Below are 7,397 nucleotides of genomic sequence, written 5' to 3'. Positions count from 1 at the left end.
GCGCGAGGCCGTATTTATGTATGATTTTAGCGCAAGACCGTATTTATGTATAATTTCGGTGCGAGGCCGTATTTATGTAAGATTTTTGCGTGAGGCCGTATTTATGTACGATATCGGCACGAGGTCGTATTTATGAAATGTTCAGAGTGAGGTCGTATTTATGAAATTATGAAAGATGCTATATTATCATGTACTATATGTTATCAGAATCCGGATGTTAGTTTAGTTCAGTTCAGGAGTTCGGTACCGTAGCTTACAGATCAGATGTTTATGATCAAATTAGTGCTAACCACCCCACGAGGGGGTGGGAGATGGATAGTCGATGTGGATTTCAGTAGAGTGTGGATGTCCACCTGGCAGTCCGGACCAGTGTGTGGCGGGCCCATCGTACTTACAAACATTTTTGACTCGGCAGTGGTTGGCCAGCCATTGTCGGGTCTCGCCTTCGGGCTACACAACCCGTCATGGGGGGTAATACATGACATTAGCTAACTATTTATCCTGAGTATGTTTTCAGTACTATTAGATATAACAGACGAATTAGGAATGATATGAGTTACTAGAAAAATATGAAAGTATATGATGATTCAATATGTTATGACGAATATTTACAGATGTATGGAATGTATTGTATATGTATAACTGCATTATATATTCATGTTGCCACACAGTTGTATTTAGTTTATTTCCTTTACGGAAAAGTGTCTCACCCCCAAACATTAAATGATTTTTAGGAAACCCAGAGGGACAGGCAAGTCAAGGCCGCCATTGAGTGGGTTGAGCTTCCTTACTAGAAGGGTAAGCGCTGAACTAGGATCAAAAGAGTTATTTTGACTTTTTAGAGGATGTATATAAATACAATATTTTGATGATGTAGTAAACTCTGGTATTATGTTTTTATGGTTGGAAGATTGAGATTTTATACTTACTGCTGCTTAGGTTTTTGCTGTGAATGATAAGTGTCCTCGCTACCTATGGGTTCGGATTGACCATTTTATTTATTATGTTTCATTTTCTATTAAGGAATTTGAGGACGTTACGAGATTGTTATAATATATGGCTCGTATGTTGACTGGAAGACATGTACAAAGAGAAAACATGAAAAAAATAGGAATGCTGACTTGCAGGAGGAAATCGTTGACAGTTTCCTGTAACCGTCGACGGTTTGGTCTAGTGCAGTGAAATAGTCGATGGTTCTGAGTCTGTTACTTCAACTGTTTTCTTTCGGTATTAAATCGTCGATGGTATGTCTTCAAACCTTCGACAGTTTGGCTTAGTTACTCGGTGCTTGTTTTCAAATTTTGAATTGGGATGTTGGACAGGTTCAGTTTTGGAGGGAAAGCCTCTGGGAAACTTATATATGCATGTTGTACTATGTAACAAAGGGTCTTCGAACACAAGATAATGAAAATTACATTGTTAATTGGTCCCGTGGATGTAAGCATTGTCAAACCACGCAATTCTTTGTGTCATTGTTATTGCTTTCATTATAATCTACATGATTGTGTTGTTCTGTATATTTCACTATTGGTTGCTGCGTTGTAAGATCATTTTGTTCCGATTGCATCCAATTTTCATAACAAGTTCCTTATTAACAACAAAGGCTTCATCCTTGTCAAAAAAAAAGAAAGGGAAACCTCCTCAAAAGGCCAAATAGGGCTCTAGGCTTTGCAAAATTATCCTTTAACCTTAGAGGGAACCTCTCTATGTGGAGAGGAGGAAGATAAGGTGGAGAAAGAGGGTGGAGGACAATATGATGTCATGAACTTGCCCTTGACTTTAGCCATCGGACAAAAAAAGGAAGAATAATAAATAAAAAAGAGTTTAGGACTCATGAAAAATGATTAAATGCAAGGTAGATAGAATTTGAAGGAAGGAAAAAAAAAAAAAAAAAAGGAAGAATACAAGATTATGTGCTTAAGAAGTTGAAGGAGTTAGAGGAATTTTAGACCATGAAAGGGTAAAGGAATGTTAAAGACAGGTGTTGTGAAGATCACTAGTGAAATAAGAGAGTGAAGGAAAAGCAAAAGGAACTTTCGAAAGGAAAAAAATAAAGGGGAAAATAGAGTTTAGATTAGCAAAGATAAGGAACAAATGTCTAATGTAAAAGGCATGTAGAGTTTGGAGCTAGTATAGGAAAAGTCAAATGATGGCATGAGTAGGATATACATGCATGTGTGCCTAGGACATTGAGCAGCTACAAGAACAATCATATGGATTCCCAAGAGTTTCTTAAGTGGCATCAAAGAGGCTTAGCCTACGCTGTAACACCCCAACCCCAAGGGGGCTGGGATATTAACTTTTTACTACTCATTTACAGCGGAAGCAAAATAAACTCAATTTTTATTAAATCAGAGCGCTAATTATCCATATTACAATCGTTTATTTCAAAAGAAGAAAAATTACACAAACATAAATATCTGAAACCATACTAATATTTCTAAACAAATCTTTATTTTTCTATCCCCACCCGCATGCTTGCTAAGTCTGATTTCCAACATGTTCTTCAGAGTTATCTGAAATAAAAATATGATTGGAGTGAGACAACGCTTAATAAGTAAATAAGATTATTATTAGTGTGTGGCCAAAATGAGCTTTTTTTAAAAAAAATTTCGTAAAACAATATTTAATACTATAACTTCAAAATTTCTTTTAGAATAAATATAAATTAAAAAATTTCTGCATAAAACTTTTGTCATCAATTACAACAGTAAAATTTTATAATTATATACTATAACTGTTAAATTAAACTTTTAACTTTAAAACTGTATAAACATTTAATGATAAACGTACATATACTTTTCCTTATATGTTTTCCTTAGATCGTCATTTAAGCACCAAAATGATCATTTTCACGTAAACTTATACTTTTCCTTCAAATCATCAGTAACTTTGTACACGTAATTAAATTTGTATAAACATATATTATAAAAAACCACCCTTAGACCTGTTTGCCATAAGTCATGTTTACCCCCATGACTGGGTGTGCGGTCCGAAAACTGGATTTAGCTGGCTGGTCGACCAAACTAAATCAACGTACGTAAACTTTAAGTGAGATTTTCCTTATTAAGTCCTGGTCCGGAACCAGGTGTGCACTCAGGAGAAATCCACTAACATAAATAACCACTCTGTAAACAGTGTAGGTGCACTCTTATCCGTATAAACTTTAAGCTGCAGTACCGAACATCTGTAACTTTGAACTTTCGTTGCCATAAAGGGTTTTAAAATCATCTTATTATAATTTATGCAATTTAAAATAATATCGTAAAAATCTCATCTTTACTCATATTTTTGTAAAAAAAATGTAACGTAAAAATAAACTCATGCCACACAATTTTTGTGTTAAAAATATATATAATTTTATTTTTGAATAGAAAGAAATGCTGAAAATTTACCCGAGGGGATTAGAACATTTCTTAACCCAAAAATAAATGTAAGTATATTAAAGATAGAACTGGTATAATTAAATATGCGTAAAAATAAACTCATGGAAATTTTTAATTAATATAATTGAAATTTACTTATAAAATAAATTTGGGTATGAATTTTAAATAAAAAAAAACACTAACATAATCAAAATTTACTTACCTTCTTCCTTATGAACACTGTGACTATCTCTAAGAAATGAGATCGGAAAGAGTTGGTGATTGAGAACTTATTCAAAAATTCTATTTGCCACCACAAATTCTTTCACTCACTAGTCCTTCTCTTTCTTGGAAAATTGTTGTGAAAAATGAAGGTTGAGAGCTCCCTATTTATAGGAAAATTTTGGGGAAGAAATGAAATTTATAAAAGTGTGGGGAGATGAGTGAAATTATAATTTTTTAAAAATTAAAGAATGGGTAAGGGATGGGTAAGGTATGGGTTGAGTATGAGATGAGGATGGAGGCCATGTGGGAGTACTTGCCACCATTCTCATTAAATAAATTTTTAATTAATCACTTACCTAATTAATTAGTCAATTAGTTAATTAATTATTTTATTATTTTATTATTTTTCTTAATCATTATTATCATTGTTTTTACTTTTAAACTATTTTTAATATTTATTTATTTTATTATTTATTTTTGAACAAGAATTAAATTTGAATTTTGAAAACTCATGTGGGCCCCACATGGTCTTGTGGGCCCCACATGGTCTTGTGGGCCCCACACCACTTTGAGATTCAAACGAATCCAACGTAACTCTAATAATTCTCATACGATTTTATGAGCCCTATACAGTTTCAAGACTCGTGTAAACCTCCACACGGTTTCGGGACTTATGTGGGCCCAACACAGTCTTGTGGGCCCCGCATATGATACTTATATTATTATTATTTTATCATATATTTCTACAAATTATGTCAGTCAAAACATTATTTTATATACTTATTTACGTATATAAATAGTGTCTACCCTGTTTTATCATATGAAATTTCATTTTGATCAGGCCGACCTCAAGGGAGCGACTGAGCCGCAATAGTCTCTGAACACTCGCTTAGATAAGGTTTTTTTTAGGCATCAAACATGGAATCAAGGATCTTAACAGAGAAACACTTTTTTTTTTTTAATACTAACTATTATTATTATTATTCATTTTTTTTCTTGGGTTATTACATACGCAATATGAATGGAAACCCTAATGAAACAAAGAATTGGAACAAGAAACTAACCGCTACGCAGCCTGAACCGGCAAGAGAACATTGAGTTTGCCTTCTATTGTTAAGAGATTGGTCAAATCTTGTCAGCATAAACCATGCACAAGAGCATGGGATGGAGGGCAGGGTGACAAATCTTAATGGGCAATATTTGGAGGCACACATGTACCCCCAAAAGATGGCTAGAGATGTTAATGGATCTATGGACACAAACATCAATGTTAGTATAATAGTCAAATACTTACTAAAACTTTTGAGTAACCAGCAGGAAGTCAAAGTGAGACAGTAATAAGGAAAAGGAATATGGAGAAAAGGTAAGTATGATGAAGCACACTATCAATCTTGCATAACCTTCTTCTAACAACTTTTATTGACTTTAGGAATATCCGAAACCAATTATGTAAAATACTTTTTAGAAAAGCAACATATTTGAAAAAGTACATATATAAAAATAGTTTGAGATTACTCATTATAAATAATTTTTCAAAAAATAATAAATTTTTTAAAAGTACTTTTTTCATAAAAATACTTTTTCAAAACAAGTATTTATTTAACAATAAATCAAACACTACACAAATACTAAATTTAAGTACTTTTCATAATTAGTATTTATTTTTAAAAACCATCTTAAGGGATTAAGCATTAAAGATTTTTTTTTTTAGAACCTTGGTTTGATCACTCGTTTTGTCCTTACAAGAAGCTTATGCGTGAGGAGGCCTACTCGATTGGGAAGAGCATCCAACCAATAAGAAATTTAATATCATCTATGAAGAAAACTTTTATTTTTGTTCACAATTGATATTAAATCCTATCCCTCTACCTTCCCATTACAAAGAAGGTACCAATAATGAGAAAATTTTCTAAATGATAAAGGGATGAATACAACATTTGAGTTAGATTCAAATCTTATTCTCTATCTTTCAATTATGGCTATAAATTAAAGATACATAATAATTGTATTGCCTTGTGTAACATAAATTACGTATTTAATTAAAATATTCTTCTTAAGAGATATTTCAGTAATTAAAGCTCGTGATTTCCCGTTAAAGGTTTTAGGTTCAAAATTTTAAATTAATGAATAGCAATATAGGATGAGAGATGTTTCACGCAACAAGAGTTCATAAAAAAGCTTGTAATTTTATGTTTCTATTTGAATTATGAATTTTGAAATGGATGAAAAGATATATGCCATGAGAGATGAATGTGTAGTTAAGGTCGAATGTGAACCTTGGGATGTATTTAGTTGAAATAATTTTAAGATAAAAATCAATACATTAAACTCATTCGATATTTTACATTTTTGAATGTATTAATAATTTTTTTGTTCACTCGACATTAGATTAGTGTCGAGCATTCACTTTCACTTTGAGAAACTATTCACCAATTTTAATTACAAAAGACTCTCCTAAATAAGGTGTTTTACTTTGGTTATTATTGTCTTTGAAGTTTTAAAAAATGCAATACCCTTTTTTTAACACTTGTTAAATCACTTACCATTATTAGTTGATAGTTAATAAATTGCTTCCTAATTTAAATCGGGCAAAAAACAATATACTACACACAATAAAATTTCTATTTCTTCAGTTAATTTAATGTTTGATAAACATTTTATTTTTATTCTTATTATTTTATTGATTTTAAATTATTTTTTAGTTGAATCATATGAGCATTTTTTCAAGTAAGTTTTAATTTTTTTTAGTTTTATAAATAATAACCAAATAGATTGCCGGTTTTGTTATTTAATTTTTTTGGTTTATGGTTTTACTTTTTGTTTCGATTTCCATTTTTAAAATTTTTGAAAACGATACAAAACGATCCCCTAATTAATAATATCTTTACAGTACAAAAATCTTCTCTAAGTTTCTTAATATTGTTAGTTACTGTATTTTAGAGATTAAGCATATAAATCCTTTCGTGAACACTTAATGTAAAACTCTTATCATAATTAGTCGACAGTTAATAAATTGTTTCTATAACATAAGTATTAAACTTTTAGATTAGAAGAATTGAATAGTTTACAGGAAAATTATATTACCACTATAAATAAAATAGTTAATTAATTTTTTTGAATCTATAATGTGGTATAAATAAGATATCATAACAATAACAACAATGATAATTACAATTGTGTATTAAAATTTACTATAAAGGCCTCTATTTTTATTTAATTTTACGTTAAATAAATGATGCAATTTTGTACATACAACTTCTTTTAAGACTTTACATTAATATATAACTTCAATCATATGTTATGCTGATATTAGAATAAATGAATTCGTCACATATGATGTATTCAACTCCACTTGGTAAGGCTCGGTATATGAATATATATATATATATATATATATATGTTAATGTTAATTTATTTTTCATAATAAAAAATAACAACTTTTCCTAAAATTTAATAAAAAGATACGAATTTCATTTGAGAATTTAAAATTTTCATGCGTTTAGAAATATGAATTTTAGTCATAAAATTTAAATTTATGCAAATATGTACAAAATGTAACATAAAATTATATCAAGTTCCTTTCAAGTCCTGTAATTTCAAATTCAAGATTTGAAATCTATATTTTCGAATACTACTTCATATTTTATTTTTGAGATATTTATGATTTTTAAAAATAATATATATATATATATATATATATTTGCTAAGTGTGAAGAAAATTTAATGTTTGTTTTTTGACAAATTTGGGTGTAGGCTAATAAAATTTTTAAAATTAATTTTTTTTTTTTTTGTGTATTTTGAGTGATC

Source organism: Malania oleifera, chromosome 3 (assembly GCF_029873635.1).
Source record: "Malania oleifera isolate guangnan ecotype guangnan chromosome 3, ASM2987363v1, whole genome shotgun sequence".
Lineage (NCBI taxonomy): Eukaryota > Viridiplantae > Streptophyta > Magnoliopsida > Santalales > Ximeniaceae > Malania > Malania oleifera.
The sequence above is the reverse complement of the archived record's forward strand: the minus strand, read 5'-3'. Positions refer to the sequence as shown.